We start from the raw sequence: 20,851 nt of genomic DNA, 5'->3' as shown, positions 1-20,851 counted from the left end.
CCCCATACTGAAACTAATTTTTGCAGTGCTCGCTGTGGCTTGTGTCCTCCAGCATTTGTATCACCAGCACTGCTAATATGCAAGCATTGATAACGAGACTGTTACGTGTCCCCACAAACCGAAGCTTGGCATGCAGGAGTTGAGACTGAAGCATGCCTTTTGATTGTAAAAACTGCAGTTTCTCTATAAAGCCACCAATAAGCAAAGCTAGTGATTATTGTCAGAGTACCCAAACTGCTCGGTTTACTTAATACTGCAGAGACCTCAGTCTGCAGTGCACACCCGGCACTTCGGGAGTTTGGGGGGAAAAGGCCTATCTATGAATGTGGCACTTAACTTTGAAAGGTGTCCATTTGAACGATGGAGAACGTTTTCCTCCCAGTCTCGAGATAAGTTTTGAGCCTTGTTTGTCTAGGCGTCTATGGGGGCAGAAACAAAAATGCTCAAGGCCTCAGACAAGCCCCCTGTCTTCCACGGGGGAGCAGGAGCAGTGACCCGTAAGGCGAGGGGCGCTGTGTGACCTGAATCTGCCACCGCGTAGGGACTGGCACGATTCAGTCATGTGCTTTCATTCCCAGGTAAACTTGATGCTGAAGGACCCTTGTAGGGAGAGCAGGTACCTGGAGATCCCTCTCTCCCCCCATAATGATGATGGATTTCTGTGGGTCTGCCCCACCGCTCTGGCCTCCCTCATGACTAGTTGGAAGCATATGCAGAATGCTCGTTGGAGCTAAGCACAAAATCTATTGCCCTGGGACAGAAACTGTGTGATTCGCATTTGGATGAATCTGTGACTCTGGCCTAACCACTCCCCTCCATGCTTAAATCACTGAAATTACTTTGCCCGTAGGTTAACGGCTGGCAAGCTACAGATAACCCTGTGTGGGTCCAGTCATGCTAGTCTTGTCCTCTCTCCGCCACATTGTCCGTAGACATTCGTTCCTTTTTTCTTCTCTTTACCACCTATTAATTCCTTTTCTTTTTTTCATCTTTTTCTATCCTTGGTGGATCTTCTTTCCTCTCCCTTCAAATAACCGAAACCCAGGAACCCCTTGTAGAGACTCTACGAAGTACCAGGTGACTGAGCCCCATGTTGTCACATCTGTTCACTACATAAGCTGGAGTTGGGTGGACTCCAACTTTGGCAGTGAAATGATAAACATCTGTAGAACATATGTATATATGTTAAAATTGTTTTTAATGTTTATTTTGCGGGAGAGAGACACAGAGTGTGAGTGGGCAAGGGGCAGAGAGAGGGAGATGCAGAATCTGAAGCAGACTCCAGGCTCCGAGCCATCAGCACAGAGCCCGATGCGGGGCTCAAACCCGAAGCCGAGAGATCGTGACCTGAGCTGAAGTCGGACGCCCAACCGACCGAGCCACCGAGGCACCCCTATGTATATATGTTTTCAAAGTCAAACGGGTTTATTAAAACTCCGGGTTTGAGCAAACATTGATGTGAATAGGGCAGTATCCAGTCTAGCAGACAGAATGGAGTTCCAAAGAGCTGTACACAATGAAAGACATAGGCAGAAGGGAGTGGGAACAGGAAGTTGCACTGTGGGGGTGGGGGGAGGGGGACCAGTTATTATAAAGTCATTTTCCTTAGGGGATGGTGAATTAACTGACTAGGGCTGATCAGGTGATTCTTGACTGACTGGTCTAAGGTTCCCTGGGAGAACCAAAACTGTAAATGGAGTCTGATTGGTAGTGACATGGGGCTTAGCATAAGTGATTCCATTTTGGGTTTGTTGTCTGGGGTTGTGTGTGTGTGTGTGTGTTTAAACATGTCTATTTGTAGTCTCCAGATATCCCTGCAATGAAGTCCCACACCCAGTTATGCTGTCTCAGTTACAGGGATGCAAAAACCTAATGAATTAGCAAAAGATGGCTGAGGGCCCCTGGGTGGCTCAGTCAGTTAAGGATCTGACTCTTGGTTTCCGCTCAGGTCATGATCCCACAGTTTGTGGGAGCGAGCACGGCGTCAGGTTCTGTGCTAACAGGGTGGAGCCTGCTTGGGATTCTCTATACCCCCCTCCCCTGCTCATGCACACATGTGCACACTCTCAATAAACTGGGAAAAAAAAATCAAAAAAGTATTACCAAAAAAAGTCTCTGCTGGTTCCAGGGCATGTGATTGGTGAGCAGGTGGGGGCTGGCTGTGTGTCGTCTTCCATCCCCACGGTGCAGAGCCTGATCTTCTAGGGTGGAGCCTGCACAGCCCCATGGAGTGGCCTTGAGAATGTCCTTCCTTGGGATGAATCCTTTCCAATGTGTGTTCTTCATCTATTACTCAAATCAGGGCTCCCAGTTTTAAGAAAGGGGTCACACGTACTCAAGGCATAACAAAGCATCGTTAATATAATGCAAAATTCTTTATGTGTAGGAGGATGTACCTAAACTTTTAGATTACTAGGGCAGGCGAACGGTCTAAGGAATTCTTCGTGCAGATCTCTAGCTGTTCATGTGACAGTGGTGATTTGCAGGCAAGGATTAGCCAGACCTCTGAATATGACCTGTGGTTATTTTTTTTTCCTTTCGGTAACTTAGAAGATAATTTCAAGCAAAGCCATCTTGTTTTGTACTGAACAGTTAAGTACTGTGAATGCCAGGGTAGGCCCCTTGGATTCCTAAAGTGTGATGGTTGTCAGTTGAGATTGTATGCTTGGATAAGTAAGTATCTTAGTAATAGTTTTATGTTTTCATGAAATTCCAATCCTAGCCTTCTCTCCAGATCCAGTGGCTTAGGTATAATTAGATAAAAGGTAGGAAGGAAAACCAGTAAATAGAAACCAGGAGAAATGTTTTAGGACATTGAACTTCTCAACCTCCTGTATATCTATTAAGAAATGGGCTTATTAACTCTACCTTAACATGCCTGGTCCTTTTCCATACCTGTTGGGTTTTTTTGTGTGTGGCAAATGTGACCTGTAATGGTGTAACTGTCTTCCTTTTAATCTTTTTTATTTAAGAGCTGGGGGTGGGGGGGAGGAGAGAGAATGAATCTTAAGCAGATCCACACTCAGTGTGGAGCTGGACACACGGAGCTTGACCCCATGACCCTCGGATCATGACCTGAGCCGAAATCAAGAGTCAGACGCTCAACCGACCAAGCCACCCAGGCACCCCTGTCTTCCTTTAATCTGTAATGGATGTTCTGTATATCCTATGCAGACACAGCCTGTTAATTGGGAAAGGGAGAGAATATAGCTATGAATCCGCTGCTCCCAAAAAGAGACCTTATTTTTACGTAGAAACCAAATCCTATGAATCACGATGCAAACTATTTCGATGAAATGTGTGAGAACGGACTTAGTCAAATTTTCATTCCGTTCCTGATGACCTGTCTTTGATTGTATTGTTTCAGAATAAAAAGTTAACTCTTGAGTTCTTTTTCCTTTGACAATCATAGAGCACTTCCTCAGCTCTGTGATTCACTTCCTGTTTTGGGGGACAGGATGTGGGGTAAATGGTGAAGCCCACGGGTCTACTCTACAAGCTTGGGCAAATGGAGTGTTTGCATTGTGCATCCAGGGAACAGGGAGTCAAGTTGGCTCTTGTCAAACTGGAATCTTAAAACTAGAAAGTGATGGTTTAGTGTTTACTCTTTGTTTTAATCCTCATAATCTTTTCTACTACCTTGGCTGTTAATCTATTTTGAGAGAGAGAACAGGAGTGCGCGTGCAAGCGGGAGAGCAGGGAAGGGGCAGAGAGAGAGGGAAACAAAGAATCCCAAGCAGGCTCTGCTCTCGAACCCACAAACCCATGAGCTCAATCAAGAGCTGGGCACTGAACTGACGGAGCCACCAGGCGCCCCTCCTCTTTCATAAAATTGTCTTTCGGTTTGTTTTCTCTACATTTAAAAAATGCCTAACTGATCTCGTGTTGTGTATAAGGAGTGATTCGTAGGGACTTAAATAGGCGTCTCCACTATGCCCACCCTCACGTTGCCGAGGTATCTAGAATGTCGTTTGAATGTTACTTAAGGTTTTCTCTTAAAATCTCAAACCTGTCTTCATTTGTGGTATCCTTCAAATGAATGATAACAACCGTGCCCATACTGAATTGGAATATAGATTTGTCCCAAACTGCTTCTTGCCATTGTTGAGGAGCTGAAGAAATGGGACCTCGAGGGAGGGAGTGGGAAAGAAGAAAAGAGGATTGTACTAAGTACCTTGTCCTGTTTTGGGAATGGCCCTTCCACATACATACCTTTTCTAAACTTTGTCTCCTGAGTCACAGAAGCAGATGTGATCTGTGATTCCACAACGAGATGACGAAAAAAAAATATACAAGGGGATTGACTTTTTTTTGGATGAAAAGACCAAGGCTAGACAAAATGAAGGTACAGGATGCCGCATGAGGGTAGCTTACATGCCACCTGCTTGGTAATACTGAGGAAAAAGAATTCCTCGTAAGGATGGTGATCCATCCACACATGGGAGGAAAGCTTTCTGCACTTTGGAAAAATAGAATCTGGGTTCCCCTGTGTCTCCTGGATGAGCGCACTGGGCAATTGTCCTCCTAAATCACATGATCTTCATGTGGTGTAGCCTCTGGAATCGGAATTGGAGTCCAGATTCCATCTGTCACTTCTGACTTGAATAACTGTCATGAATATGTTGGATTTGAGTTAGAGACTGAAGAAACAGAAGCCACAGCCTTCCCTTTGAGGAACTGGGCGGGGGGGAGTGGTGGTGGTCAGAAGGAGCAGGGTGATGAGCATGGAAAATGGAGTAGGGGAGAGTTTGTCATGAAATACATTGTTTTGGTTTATGAGGTCACAGTGCCTTTTCTACCTGGCCACATTTGTTCACACCTTTGTGCCCACATGTCACAGGCAAATCCGGGCCTCTAGATGCTTACCAGCACCTGTGCCTCTTAGGCTAATTCTGTCAACATGATCTATGTGTGGATGATGTATCTGTGACAGTTAAAAAAAATAAAAATAAAAGCCAAAAACAATTGGCTTTTTCCTGTTGCCAGACAGTCACTGTCTGCAGTTGTTAGCTGGTTTGTGCTGAGGGAATATAAAATTGAAAATTCTAAACTAAGCGTAATTAGGGAGGGAAATTTGTTGCCAACTTGCCACCCCCATAGGATACAACTAAAACCACATGTAAATGATTTTCCAGGGATCCAAGTTAGTTTTTCCCTTCTGCCAACTACCATGGAACACCAAGATTAAAGAGTAGTAACAAGGCCTTCTAATAGGTTTTGGAAAGGATTCCATTTGTCTTAGGAAAGGGTATTGGGAAGAACACCCTTTTGAAACATTGACTTAAATATTTATTTTTGGGTTTATGATCCCAACATACTGCCTTTTGATCTGTTTCTGAGAGCTCAGATTTTCATGTCTTGCTTTTGATTTTTGTCTTGGTGAATTTTTAGAAATTAGAAACTTTAAAAAACAGAACACCCATTGCTTAGCATATGGAGCCGAAGAACCCCCCCACTTTGGATTTTTTTTTTTAAATAAGGCATCTAACCGCCCCCTCCCTTCCCCCTCTCTTATGCCTCAAATGACCTAAGGATTTAGAGGTCCTAGGTCAGATTCTTCGCTTTACACCCAACTGTTTTCTCCTTATATGGTGATCTTCCTGGTTTGTATGGGCCCCAAGGGCTCAGGGAGAATCTTTGTGTTGGCTTCGATGGATATATGTAAGCGTAGTTAGAGGATTCTGATTATCTGGCTCCCAAACAGAGCCCTGACTCCTCTTCCCCCTTTGCATCTTCTTTACCTTTGAAGCGAGCTAATTAGGAAAAGGTACAGGGTAGTGACTCTATTGGCCTGTTTCTGGCGTGCGGGGTGGGGAGATCCAAGCAGAAGGAAGCTTGTGGACCTTGACTATGCTTTGAGCAGAGAAAATCTTTTTCTCCTTGTACATTGTTAAATCTGTAGGAAAGGCACATCAGCTCAAGATCTGTCACTCTGGCTCCCGGCCAGCATGCCAAATTCTGTCATCTTTGCTGCATGGCCAAGCATATTTATTACATGTTATAATTCTGGGTTTGGTTTTGATCCAGCAATCCTGATACATCATCAGATGGTTAGGGGTGTGGAAAAGGAAAAAGGCTATATTCGTTTCTTGACAGGGTCTTGGGAGAAGTGTGAGCACAGAAGTGCATGCTGCAGTTGGCTAGGGCAGGAATTTTTCATGCGGGCTGTAAACCTCTCCTCTGTGCTGCCTGGAATATTAATTGCATCATCAATTTCTGTTCGTACAGATTGGTGATCTCAGACTGAGGACAAATCTGGGCCATGCTCCTGCTCTGGCCACCATATTTCCAAGGAACTCAGCAGTCAGCACCAGCCTTGAGAACGGGGTCCCCGTGGCCCCACGCTCCCGGGGTCTATGGTGGAGCTTGGCCTCCATCGGTCTGGGGATGGGAAGGAAGCTGAACTCCTGAACTCTTGGGTCTGCCCTGGCCTAGCATTAACCATTCGGAATTGACTTTCCTTACTCCCTTCTTAAAAATGGCTTCAGAAGGGCAGGAAGTGGTGTGAGTAGATAGTAGTTAAAAGAAAAAAAATAGGGAAAATGATTGCATTTGTTTCTTGAGTCTGGAGAGCCTTGACCGTGTCATTGGCAGTAAAGTCTTTCCTGCTCCTAGGGGCTTCACAGATGAATCCTTGGCTTTGGGGTGGCCAGGGAAGGACTGTTCTAAAGCTCAGGAGTACGTTCAGCTGTTTTGCAGGAAGCAATGACACAAGGTTCCAGCCACTCTCCCCCGCCTTCCACTTATTGTTTGGGGCTTGGAAACCGGCTGGGATGAGGAGGAAGAGCCACTGAGAAGTGTTTTTTTTTTTTTTTTTTTTTTTTGGCAGTTTGGCTGCTGAATGAAAGCAGGCACTTTATTTAGAAGTGAGTAGGGAGGGAAATGTAGCTTAGGGTTGACACCCTTCTGGTGCTTATCCATAAATATGAAATGGTGTTAGAACACCAGACACCAGAGAGCTTTCTGATTGGCTGTTGGTGATGTCATCTTGTCATTAATACTGTGCTCAGAAAATAAACTGATCTGCCTGTTTTCTTTCTTTCTCTTTTTTAAAGCTGAAATGTACAAAAATCCATTTTGTAATCTAAAATGAGGCACTTCAGTCACAGCACTTTGAAAGAATGCTATTTCTCATGTGTTCAGAGTCATTTTGGCCTTCACTTGAGCTCTGCAGTAATGAACCACAGGTATTCAGCCTGTCTTGTCTTCTTGCTGAAAAGTGAGGCGACTGCTTTTCACCACCTGGGCACCAACGGTTGACATTTACCCATATTAAGTGCTAATGCAGTAGATGGGAAAGTCTATCTGTCAGCCTTTAAATGTCTTAGTATGCTCACAGGCAAGGTTGGCGCTTGTGTATGGGAGGGATATGGATGGTGATGAAAAGTGCTTGCTTTATTATTCCTAAATCCTAATTTTACTTCTCTACCTCTGATAACTCTGCAGCCAAGTGGACCCCGGCCTCCTTTTCCACTTAATGCTCATCTGATCTCCTGCTGCTGTTTGAGCGCAAGGATCACACTTGTGGCATATGTCCAGGTTCCCTGTGTAAAATCCAATCGCATTCTTGCTATGCAGGATTGATTGACATTCCCAGGAGGAAAGCCACTGCCCAGCAACTGTGTGACCCCTGCATTGATCTGTGACCCCCAGAGGTCTGGGAAGGTCTCCCCATCCTGCATCCCTACTGGTTCACTCTGATCGAAGGAGGCGTACGGAGTCTTGATTTACTGTTTTGTATAACTATACTTGTATGTGTTTTCTTTAAATGAAATGAAGACCTGTCCTTTTGAGGGAAAACCATGATTCTTCATTAGGGATTTTAGCTGTTAAAGTCTTACCTTTCCTTAAAAAACTTGGCTTTTGTGTGTAACTGTTGAATGATAATGCTCCTTTGCCGCCAATGTGCTCCTAGGTAGAATGCCTCTAAGAGTTCACCCTGTCACTGGTGAAATGGCTCTCCAAGGTTATTTTACGAAAGCCATGGGATGTAGTCCTTGGATCAGCTAACTGCCTAGCAAGCAGGTGCAAGTGATGTCTGTCTTGCAACCGACTCTCCTGTTAGAGGGAGATGCTGCGTTACTTTTCAGAGTTTCCCTTGTCTTCAGCAAGCTTAGAAACCATAGATTTGGGGGCCTTTGGGGTCAGAGGGGAAAAAAGAAGAGACAATGAGGCCCATTCATTCTTAGGGGCTCTAATGAGTCATAGAGATGGTCTATTTTCCAGGTTAGAGCTCTCTCTCTGACAGGCTTTAATTATCTGTGATCTGAAACAAGGAGTGATAAAAACATGCAAAAAGCCTTTCAGGAACAGGTTTTTGAAGGAGATGAATCATCCAGTTCTGCGTCCCGCTCAGCCCTTTTGCAAGGGGCTGGCTGCCTCTGCCCGCCCCCCCCCCCCCCCCCATTAGTTTGCCGCTTGGTCACGTGACAGCTGTCTGCAGACCAAAGGAAAGAAACAATCCTTCACTAGCAGGAAACCTAATCCTAGGCAGGTGCAGCTTGAGTAACCACCCTGGACACGAAGGTCAGCATGGTTGCAGCCCCCACCCCCACCCCTCCCTTAAACTTTTGCAGATGGTCTGAGTAGGGAGGAGCAAAACCCAGTAACCCTTCTCTCAACTGCAGCCCCCAGATCGTCCTCTCCTCCGGGATCCCCATTTTTCCAGATACTGCTGAACTTTTGAACTCAAGTACGGTGCACTATTAGGATGTTTGTTTGAAGGTTTCAGATAAAGCAGTAGCAGATTTTACGGAAACAGTAGACAGATCCATTTTCCTTTTCCTCCAGTGATGTTAGGGATCTAATTAGAAGTCCGTGTTTTAGCAACTTCCTCTGTATGTGTTGTGGGTTCTTTTTTTTTTTTTTTCCCCCCTCTCCCTAAAAGAGGCTTATGGACATGAACAAAGGCCGGATGTTGCTGTAGAGCTTATGAACAAGTACTGTACTTTAGATTTGTCTGTAGTTTACAGACCACGTTTTCCTTCTCCGGACCAAGCTAGATCCTGTCCGGTGTGAGGGCTTGTTATTTTCATCAAGCTGCTGTTTTCACTCTTAAAGTGTCCCCTGGCCACTTTATTTCACATCCCTTACTAACGGCCACTTTCTCTATTTAGATTCTCACTTGGAACTAATGCAGATCCCGGGCACACAAGTGTGTCACGCCCAAGGGCTGGTGTATTTGAAAAGCTATAATGAGAGTGAAGGATGCGTGTCACCCTTTGGAGGGGGGTGGGAGGCAAAAAAACAGGAATCAGAGTATCAAGTACACCAATCTGTAGGGAGAGGAGTCCCAACATTTTCTTACTGGGAACCTCATTGACTGAAATCTGACTTTGGGGACAACAGAATATTTGCTAAACTAATCCACTTCTCTGAATAGCTCTCTCATTTCTTGTGGCTTGGCGACTAAAACTTAGAAATCCACAATTATACTGTATGGATGAGCCTTGTTGTAAATTTAGTATGTAATCTCCACATTCGGGCTACGTATGGCTATGAGCACCCACTTAAGAGCTAAAAATGTAAGTTACCGCCCACTCTGTCCTGAATTGGAATCCTACATAATTGCTCTATGCTTTAAAAATCTTCCCTGGAGAAAGGAGTTCAAGATTCAGTTGTTAGTGGGCAATCCTTTCTGTGAAGCCAAGAGTCCCTTAGCCCTAGGAAGAAACTAAGTAAATACTTGCTGTTGAATAGAATGAGTGAAGAACATTGGAGGAAGAATTCACATGTGTTGCTTAATCCAAAGGTCACATGGTGGGTTCAGGGGCTTGGCACTTAGAAGTAAACATGCATCAGGCAGTGGGTGTGGGGTATTCAGAATCACTCACTGATGGGCTCGGCTACTACAACTGGTAAAAATGGAATGTGTGGAAGGTTCGGTGGTCTCCGAATCTGGCCGTTTGTTGAAGTCCTCTTGTGTGCTCTTAGGAAACCAGCACCAAAACTCCCCCACTCGCAGACCTACCCTCCAGAACTCCTGTACGTCCAGAGGAACCACCGCCTTTGTCCCTAGGTCAGGAATGCGGGAATTGGAAGGACCAGCGGGCGGAAGGCATGCAGGGAGAGCACACGCCAGAGGGGAACCGCAAGGTACTGTGGGCACAGAGGAAAGAATCCCCCTAGTTTTGGGGCTTATTTTAAAATTGATTCAGCAACCAGCATAACACATTGCATCACGTATCGTGATAGATGTGTACACGGCAAAACCCCTTGTTGATGGGCTCAGGCAGATGTGAGCAGAATCACAATGGCACTTCTCCCCTGGGTTAGGGACCCCTGAGCACAATTACTGGAAGGATCTGCAGGAGGTGGAAGGTAACAGCTGGATTTGAAGAAGTCATCGTCCCGGGGAGGTGATACTTAAACTGGAGTGGAGAGCTGGGCGTGTAGGCAGTAGTTTTGTTAGGCGAAGGTGCTGGGGATTTTCCTCCTGTAGAGGATCCTTTCCCATAGGATAAGAGGCAGAGGTTGCATGGGTTTGGCCTCCAACAGAATGCCAGCCCTCGGATGGTGGGGAAACGCCTTTCCAAGGGTAACTCCTTCCTGTCAGGCAGCATGCATGCAGTAGGCGCTAAGACATACTCCGGTTAGTGCAAGATGTTGAATATATGTCTCGTTAAGCAGCATGATCATTTTCTGGAAATACTTGTGTGCCTCATTTGTGTTTCTCATAAAAACAAAAATTGGGATGGAAAAGAAGGGAATTCTGTTAGTTTGCTCTCCATTCCCCCCCCCCACCCCTTGGTGATTGTTTGGTTTTTCACATCTCCCCTGTTGGATGACTCTTACTGGATCCCAGGCTCATCTGATCACAAAGTGAGCACAGCCCAAGTCAGTTTCACACTCATCTGTTTTTCTTCACACCGCTCCCAAAACAAAGCCACAAGGATGTGAGAAAGGAAGGATTTTGAACATTTGTGATGTCTGCCTGGGCTGTCTTTAATGCAGAGAGACCTTCTCGGTCCTCATAAGAGGTAAAGTGGCTGGTATCCGCGTCCACAGGCTAGAGGTGCTGTTTCTTTTCTTTTTTAATGTTTAATTTTGAGAGCGAGAGTGCGAGGGACAGCGTGAGTTGGGAGAGGGGCACAGAGAAGGAGACACAGAATCCAAGGCAGGCTCCAGGCCCTGAGCTGTCTCTACAGAGCCCGACACGGGGCTCGAACTCATGAACCGTGAGATCATGACCTGGGTTGAAGCCGGTTGCTTAACCGTCTAAGCCACCCAGGCACCCCTGTAGGTGCTGTTCCTAAGAACGTTCTTGGTGCTTATTTTTACTGCTGGTTTGTTGGCGTCTCTGCAGAATAGACTCACGAGATAGGAAAGGAATGTGTTTTTCTTCCTCCTTTTAAGATGTCAGACCCAGGTGGGGAGTCATGATCTTGATGAATTCTAGCACTTGTCAATTTGAAAATGTTCAGGGAAAACAAACGTCGGAAAGGATGGGTTTGTTTACGTGCTATCACTCAGTGATTTGAAGTCGCAGACATCTTTCTTACGACACTTTTGAAGTTGAGGGTTGGAACTGAGTAATAGACAACCTTCCAACATAGAGCATTACCAAGCTTGAGGGATTTTTTTTTTATTGGGTTTTTTCGTACTGCATTGTTTTCTAGTTTGCCTTTTGTCTTTGATCACTTATTTCTGTGACAAAAATTTGGTCATGTAACTGCTTTTCTCTTTCCCCTAAGCTGATATCGCATGATGGGAGTTCTTCTCCCTGCTTACCGCCCCCCCCCCGCCCCCACCTTTTCTTACTAATTCTGTTGGTTGCATGTAAATTATTTATCTAGACCTAGATAGTTTAAATATACCCATCCATTGTATGTCTGCTTTCATTTTTTTCCTTCAAATGTTTTCAGTTTTCTTTTTAAAATTTGTTCATAATAATGGATTTCAATAGAACCTAAAACCTGTTAACCTCAAGTGTCGGGCTAAAGTTTATCTTGGTAAATCTTTATCAGTGCTTTGAATTAATAGCTGAGTGATAGTGTGGAGGATGTGGTGTGTTTAAAAATCAGAGTGTAAACTGTTTTCAAGTCCTTAAGTCCTTGAGAAGACTTCATTTCCATCGTGGCCCTTGGTGTGGGAATGATGATTCTTCTATGTTCTTTAGCATATAAGCCTAAGGCTCCGTTCACCATTTGCTTCCCAAAGGTTGAAAATAAGATTGCTTTGCTTTAAAAAAAATTGGGGCGCCAGGCTGGCTCAGTTGGAGGAGCATGCGACTCTTGATCTGGGGGTTGTGAGTTCGAGCCCCACACTGGGTGTAGATTACTTTAAAAAAATCTATAATTCAGTGTTCTCACTAATAGAGGTGAGCTTTCTCTATGCTTTTCTCTGAAGTTTGTAAACGACAGGAGTTACTTTTTAAATATGTCTGAGAAAATGAGCATAGTCGAACCACATTAGGAGGAGATGTGGGTTGCCTTGGAAGGTCCCGAAGGACCCATCAGTCAAAGGCATGGTGATCCCCTGCCTCTCCCTTTCTGCAGTCAGCCTCTGTTCCTGTTTCCAGAAACGACTCCTATTTTTTCCTAAAGCCAAAATAAGTTGTCATTATTTCAATGAGACCCTTATTTTAGGAAAGGGGTGGGGGTGTATGGGTGGGTGGCTTAGTCGTTGGAGCATCCGACTCTTGATTTCAGTTCAGTTCGCGATCCCGGGGTCGTAGGATCAAACCCCGCGTTGGGCTCTGCACTGAGCATGGAGCCTGCTTAAGATTCATGTTTTCATCCTCCCTACCTCCCTCTCCCCCCAATCCTCCCCTGCTCGCATGTATGTGTGCTCTCTAAAATTAAAAAAAAAAAATGGGGGTGGGGTCGGGGAGGCAGTTGAAAAACATGTCCGCATGATAGCCAAAAGGTAGAAGCAATCCAAGCGTCTGTTGGCAAAGTGTGTATATACATGGGGTAGGATGTTGAGACTGCAAAAGGACCCTCGAGGACCTTGTGCTCCATGACCTAAGCCTGTCCCAAAAGAACAGATTGTGTGACTGACTTGTATGAGGGACCGTGAGTAGTCCGATTCCCAAGCACAGCGGATCGGTGGTTGCCAGGGACGGGGGGTGGAGGAAATGGGGAGTTCACGTTTTAACGTGTAGAGTTTCACTTTTGAAAAAGCTTCTGTGGCGGGTTGTGCTGATAGTACCAAAGTGGGAAGGGTGCACAACACCGTAGAACTGTGCCCTTCCACATGGTTAGGGTGGTAAATTCGATTACAGTTTTTACCGCAATTAAAAAACAGGAGAAAAAGTATCCTTTGTAAAACTTTACAAGTTAAATGTAAAACAACTGGGTCATGTGAGCTAAATGACAGATATTTGACCTTTTAGCACCATCGAAAAAAATGTACTAAACCTTGATGGCAAATAATTGCATTGAATGTAAAGGAAGCAAAACACGTCCAGTTAGGTTTTTCTGATCTGTGGTATTGGTCTCCTCTGCATTTTCTCAGTTGGATTCCGAACAGGGTAAATCACTCTTTTTGTTTTGAATTTGGAATTCCTGAAACACACGAAAACAGGCACATGTTCAAAAGCAAATAGGATTGAACTAGGGGCTAAAGTTGATATGCATGTGGAGCACCTGGGGATCTAATGCCTACATTCTGACTCGGGCGTGGGGGGGGGGGGGGGGAGGTGGAGATGGGGGAGGTGGGACCCAAGACTCTGCATTCCTCCCACAGTCTACCTGCAGAGTTCTTGAGAATGGTTCCGCCTCCCCATGGCTATACTAGGATCCCTCTGAAGGCTTACTCACCATTTTTCTTGCTACTTTGGGTTTCTGCAAGATCAAGGCTGTCCTCATCCGAGTTATCTTGACCTCGAGGATTTCTACAATCTAAAAAACGCCTTCACTGCCATTGTAGTGGGGTGTTACACGAAAGGAAGGGAGGTGTACTGCCCGCATCTAATATGAAGTCCGATCCCTTTTCGTTTTATGGCCATGTGCTAGTTATTGGGATAGCTGACTAATTTTGATCATGAGCCGTGAGACCATGATGAAAGTAGAAAAAACAAGACTCTGCCCTCAATTTCAAGCAATGGAACGTATTTCTGTGAAAGTTCTTGTGCCTATGCCACTTGATCATGGATAGCTCAGACTGAATGGCTTTTGTAGTTAGGCAGTGTTGAGGGGGAGAGAAACATGGCTTTATGGCATTGCATGGAAGGCAAAATTCTAATATAACTCTCAAGATCTCCTTACTGCATGTGCACCCTTAATAATCCCTGGGACGGTGGATATGGAGTTAAAGTCCTATGACCTAGTTGACCTTTAGGGAGATGGTCCATGTGAGCCTGACCTACCCATATCAGCGCTGTTAAAAGCAGTTTTGTCTTGATGATTGAAGAGAGCATAGATGGATTCCTTGCACCCTTGCTGGCTTGGGACCTTAGTCCTATCACTACAAGGAAGTGAATTGTAATGCTGAAAATCAGCTTGGAAGTGGGTCCCTCCCACCCCCGCCTCCCCTTTGAGCCTCCTGATGAAAACTTAGTCCAACCGGTACCTAGATTCCAGCCTCACGATGTGCTGGATTTCTGATCTGAAGAACTGATCTGGTGCGTGCCTGTTGAAGCCACTAAGCATGTGGTCGTCTGTTCTACAGGAATTAGAAACTGATACACATTGTGTACTGGTGTGTAAATGCCTTGAAGGAGTATACAAGCTGTTAATAGAAACAGGCTAATGCTGCTTCACCGGCTGGACAAAGAAAGCCCACCTCCCTTACACAGGGTGGAAATAAAACCCTTCACGAATGGTAAGAAGTCAAATACTGGAAAGAACCCGGATTTGGAGAGAAGAAACGTGAGCAAGTCTTAGCTCTTAGACTTCCTGGCAAGTGGGTCATGCCTTTGGGCCTTATCTATACAACGAAGTTGACCAATGGCATCACACGGTAACCACTGGTTTTATTTGCCATGTCCTGTACTCCTCTCCATAACTTCCTTCTACACAGCCTAGCCCTCACCCACTCGGTGTAGGATTAAGGGTGTCCGTTGTGGGTCTTCTGAGGTAGCTGTCTGAAAGCAGTTGAAAATCTGCATTTTTTTGGACCAGTCTAAAGTGTTCCCATGTCAGACCGTTGGTAGTCTGATGTTTGCACCAAAAAGTTGCATCAAAACCTATTACTTAGATAAAATGTCTGAAATCTGCTCTAGTTCTACAAAACTAATGTGCGTGAATAGCTTTTACATTTTTAAAATCCAGAGATTCCCTTCCTGTGTATTTAAAATATGAAGGTAGAAAAAGGATCTTTAAAATCTATTTTCGAAACCTAGGGTGATTTTAACTAGAAGTGTTTCTCTGCCTAGAACCACTCACGCTTCCAAATAACGTTCTTGGGTGTGTTTCTGCAGCCCTTGCGTGTGCATCACTGCGTGTGAGCCTGGCCCCTTGCACATCCAGGTGTGTGTGCCTAAGTGCTGGAGTCTTAAAGAAAGTGGTGTTGTGTGGAACTCTCCAGTTGGATAGTCTGTTTTTCCTATGCGAGGTCTCTTCCTTGAGCTGAAGGCTCTGGTTCACACCGTGAAATAAAAATCTGCAGAAAATGAAGAATGCTTCCATTACAGCCTTTCAGGAATAGGGCATTTCGAAGGGAAAATGCTACTTCTGGAGAGTTCTTTCCCTCAACCTGGAGCTGCTTTCTGTGTTGTCAACTAGCTGCAGATAATTCACTTTTTTTTTTTTTAAAGCATTAGTACTTTAGATTTTTGTAATATTTATTTTTGACAGAGAGCATGGGCAGGAGGAGGGGCAGAGAGAGAGGGAGACACAGAATCGGAAGCAGGCTCCAGGCTCTGAGCTGTTAGTACAGAGCCCGCGGGGCCTGAACTCACGAACTGCGAGATCATGACCTGAGCTGAAGTCAGACGCTCAACCGACTGAGCCACCCAGGGGCCCCTGCAGATAATTGACTCTTAAACAGGACTGTAAGGGCAGGGTGACCTCCAACAGTTGAACCACCGGGAACATGGTAGGAGGGATTGGTCAGCTGTTACAATGGGAGAAAAGAGCCACTTTTCAACCCCCTCCCAGCATGTGAAGGGCCTTGAGGAAGGTCTTCCAGTGTGGAAAACAAAGTTGTCTGCAAGGCCAGCGGGGGAAGTGCTGTGGTTTCAGGACTCCATCACAGGCATGAATAAACCTTTCCATCTAGCCAAGGGGCGTCCCCACTGTCTACACAATACCCCCGTCAGAGCAGATCTGTGGTGTGAGATGCTCCCCCGTCCCCCATCACTTGTAATTTTGCCCAGACTTGCTGGTCCTCATTTGGCGTTGGGTTTGTGAAAATCACTTTTGTGGAGCTATTGTTTCTTCTGTCATTTTTAAACAATACCAAAGGATGGCAGGGAGGGGAAAGGGAATCGCAGCTCCCACACCAAGCAGATGCCTCTTGGAGAGGGTGCTAAAGCGGCGATATTCTGGGCACAGCAGTCTTGTTTTCTTGTCCATTCTTCACCCCGAGTAGAAGTGATGTACGTTCTGACAGTGGTTCAGGGACCAGAAACCTCAGGGTTCTCATGGTCTGCCACATGAAAAAAATTTTTTTTAATTATTATTTTTTTGAAAACACGGTCTTTAGGGTATATGCCATGACACCACACGTCAACTCTTGCCTCTGTTCCATCCTAGTGGCAACTGTCCTGGGGCACTGTGCTTGTAGGGCTACAGCAAAATCCTTTTATGGATTTGTAGCTTGGTAAAGCACTTTGCAAACAGGCCTTAAGCAAATTAAGTTTCAGTCATTCAACAATCTGAGCCTTTAGCGCTTTTACCTTTAATTTCCTCACCCTTCAAATCTGGGTTTTAAGATTGGGGGGGCCAGAGCTCAGTAGAAGTGGTTTGGTCTTAGAAAGCTCACGTGTTGAAGGGACACCTGGGTGGCTCAGTCGGGTAAGCATCCGACTTCGGCTCCGGTCACGATCTCGGGGTTAGGGAGTTTGAGCCCTGCGTGGGGCTCTGTCCTGACAGCTGGGAGCCTGGAGCCTGCTTCGGATTCTGTGTCTCCTTATCCCTCTGCCCCTGCCCTATCCCGAGCCCCTCCCTGGCTCACACTCTGTCTCTGTCTCTCTGTCTCTCTCAAAAATAAAAAGTAAAAAAAAAAAAAAAAAAAATAAAAAACGAAAAGAATGCTCACGTGTTTAACTCTGTGCCACATTCTGATGACCCATTGTGAATAGAGACAGCCCATCTCGGCTTCTAGCTGGCCTAGCTTCCTGCGTTCCCACTTTCTGGAGTTTGAAAAACCACGGCTCTGACCTTCCCATCTGCTACATTGAACCGCCGCGCTGTCCTCACGCGGTGTGGCCCTGAGCAGTTGGTGGCAGACGGAGGGGGGGGGATACTCGGAGTCGCCCCGACACCATTGCGGATGCTTCTGTCCCGAGGCGTTGTTAATGTAGCACCTGAGATTCCACCTGAGGTCTGGGGCTTGAATACTCCTTTTCTCCTCTCTTGGCAAGTTATTTTCCTTGTGGGGCTTCGTTCTCTTCGTGGGAGAAATGGTTATAATGGCTGCGTTGGGCCCAGCGCCTTGTGATTAGTGAATCGTAAAAAGAATGGCCAACTGTTGGTCACAAAGCGAAGTGCTTCGTGGCTAACAGGAGTCGAGTCTTTGTTCCAGGTTCGCTTTTTGAGCGTAAGACGTTCTTTTTTTAATTTTTTTTTAATGTTTATTTTTGAGACAGAGGGACAGAGCATGAGTGGGGGAGGGGCAGAGAGAGAGGGAGACCCAGAATCCGAAGCAGACTCCAGGCTTCAGGCTCTGAGCTGTCAGTACAGAGCCTGACGTGGGGCTCGAACTCACAGACCGTGAGATCATGACCTGAGCCGAAGTCGGACGCTTAACCGACTGAGCCACCCAGGCGCCCCAAGACGTTTCTATCTATGTGAACTTCCTCCCTTAAAGGTCACAACAGAGGTAATGCCATATTCTGTTTCACATAATGGCTCTAAGGGTGCACATGGCCTTGACGCTCCGAGAACATACATTTGTGTAACATTTCCCTTCTCTTCGTGATCACGTTTCTAGGAAGGAATTGGGGCAGGTGACAAAGGAGACCCCAGGAGGGGCTCGGCGAAGGCTCGGCGGAGCAGGCCCAGAGGGTCTCGTTGGATATCATCTCCTTCTCAGGAGGGCGAGGGGCGTCCCCTGCACCAGCTAGGGTTCGGACCTGCCTTGGCTTTGCTTTAGGTGGAAGCCACACAGAACGAAGCTGAGGAGTAGATGAACGGGATCCTTTTCCCTTTAAAAATGGAACAATACACCTGATTCATGGATGCTGGCTGCCAGCAGTAGCTTTGGGAGTACCTTTGAGGTCAAGGCTGCTGTGGCAGCGCGGTGTCTGTGTGTTGATTTTTGCCGCTGACATAAGCCCTGTCCCTCAACTCGGCATTGCTTCATCCCCTGCCTGGGGACAGCGCCAGGATCTCGGCATTGTACCTATGGCCGTGTGGGAGGGCAAGTCTGAGCGCTTCTCCGGCAGCCTACCCTGTGTCGTGGCTTCAGCTGTCCTCTTGCTGCCGGCCACTTGCTTAACTTGTTGTGTGTTCAGAGATGCGTAATTCCGTTGGATCTAGTGTTCTGGCAGCTTCCCTGCCGCACACCCTCCCCTACCCCGTGGTGCCTCATTTTGTGTTGAGGCAGGATCCTGTTGTCCTTTTCTCCACCTCCCATCTCTGTGGGCAGCTACCAGGAAAGGGTGGTGATGTTCAGTTGTCAGGTTCGTGCACTCTTAGGGGTCAAGACCTATTCTAACTTGTTCATCTTCCTGCCTCTTGATTTCTTTACTTACGCCGTAGGGTGAGAAATCAGACTGCGAAGAGTGAGAAATCTGTTGGCTCCTGGAAGGGTGAGGGTGGGGAAGGAGATATTGGTGGGGCCCATAGGGAGGGAATATTTACTATAGTAGACACCAGAAGACTCCCTGCAGGTGCTGTCTGCCATTTTCTAGCGGGAAGACGTTTGACAAACAACTTAACCTCTTTTAATCTTTGATTCCCTCATCTTTAAAATAGACATCACCTCTAACTTTCACTGTGGGGCTGCTGGGAGAATCAAATGAGAGAAATAAAGCATGTGTGAGAACTTTGCAAGTTGTAAGATGAATTAACTAACACCCATCCAAGGCCGTGTGCTCGGTGCCATGGGACAACTGGTCCACCTGGAATGTTGAAAAAATGTGTAGGGTTTTAAGTGAGAAGACCCAGGGCTGAGGCCCAAGAGCGGAGCTTACTGGTGGTATGATCATTGGCCAATCATTTAACCTCTAAGAGGTTTACTTTCCTTATGCCTCGCATTATTATCTCTTAGAAAATGTGATCATGTATTATGTAGAAAATTCTGGGTAGTGCAAATGTTAGCTCCAAAATGTCATCCTCCAAAATAGTTAAGAGATTCAAAGAAATAATTTGCGGATCTAAAAATTCCATATTACGGAATTGTGGGAAACTAAGGGGTAGATTGTCTGATCCAGGTGGCAGTTAACACGAAGGGGCTTGTTTTGGAATCTAGAAGTTTAATAGGACACCAGTCAAATTCCTTCAGCTTCCACATAGATGATAATTCTCTCAAGCACATTCTTTCATTTTCTGTAGGATCTTGAGATACAGGAAAAGTTCCGTATTTCATCCCTCCTCATATTCAGCAACCCTGATTGGATCCTTTCCTTATAACTTTTTAAAAATCCTTTGGTATCTTAAAATTCACATTGTAAAAAATTTTTTTTTAACATCTATTCATTTTTGAGAGACAGAGCATGTGCGGGGAAGGGGCAGAGAGAGGAAGACACAGAATCCGAAGCAGGGCTTCAGGCTCCCAGCTGTCAGTACAGAGCCCGATGCGGGGCTTGAACTCATGGACTGTGAGGTCATGACCTAAGCCGAAGTAGGACGCTCAATAGACAGCCACCCAGGTGCCCCTTAAAGTTCACATCTATAAAAGGCAGATAAAAAACACTTGCCTTACTACGTGGGATTGTTCTAAAGGCAATGTGAGATAATTTATGGATAGGTTTTGGAAATTTGAAAACTAAAAGATAGATGATTACTATTTTAATGTATTTTGAGCTCAACATAAACTTGGGTCTAAAATACTTCAGAACAGGCTAAATAGCTAAATAAAACTGAAATGGGGTCATTCATTTAAAGTTCACATTAAAGGGACCCCTGGGTGTGGCTCAGTCCGTTAAGCATCTGATTCTTGATTTTGTCTCAGGTTGTGATCTCCTGGTTTGTGAGAATGAGCCCCACTCGGGCTCTGTGCTGAGAGTGCAAAGCCTGCTTGGGATTCTCTCTCTGCCCTTCCCCTGCTCGTGTGTGTGTGTGTGTGTGTGTGTGCGCGCGCGCGCGCGCGCGTGTGTGCACACATGCGCATGTTCTCTTTCTCAGAATGAAGCTCAGTGTGAATTTTATTTTATCTTTAAACATTTGTTTTACTCTGGTGGCTTTGAGTTTCGTAGTTCACAACAATAAATACCATTGAAGTAATCTCTTTAAACAGAAATGTTAAGAATGAGACTTTATTGGATAACAGAGGAAAATTTTACACTGTCCCGACTAGAAACCTAAAGGAATCAACAGAAATGAACTTGAAGGAGTAGGTCTGTCTGCAAAAGTTAAATGGACAGGTTCCAAATAAAGATTCTAAGGATTTGATCAAGGTTAGTAACAATTAAGAATTAAGGGATATTTTGAGTTTTGTGCCTCACTGACTTTGGATCTTCTCATGTGTGTAAGACTTTTTTTTTTTTCCCCCCAAGAGTTCGTATTACTGCTTCTATTTTCAAATGGGGGCAACTGGGTGGCTCAGTTGGTTAAGTGTGTAACTTGAACTCAGGTCATGA

This window comes from Leopardus geoffroyi, chromosome B2, assembly GCF_018350155.1.
Source record: "Leopardus geoffroyi isolate Oge1 chromosome B2, O.geoffroyi_Oge1_pat1.0, whole genome shotgun sequence".
Taxonomy (NCBI): domain Eukaryota; kingdom Metazoa; phylum Chordata; class Mammalia; order Carnivora; family Felidae; genus Leopardus; species Leopardus geoffroyi.
This window is presented reverse-complemented; position numbering follows the sequence as displayed.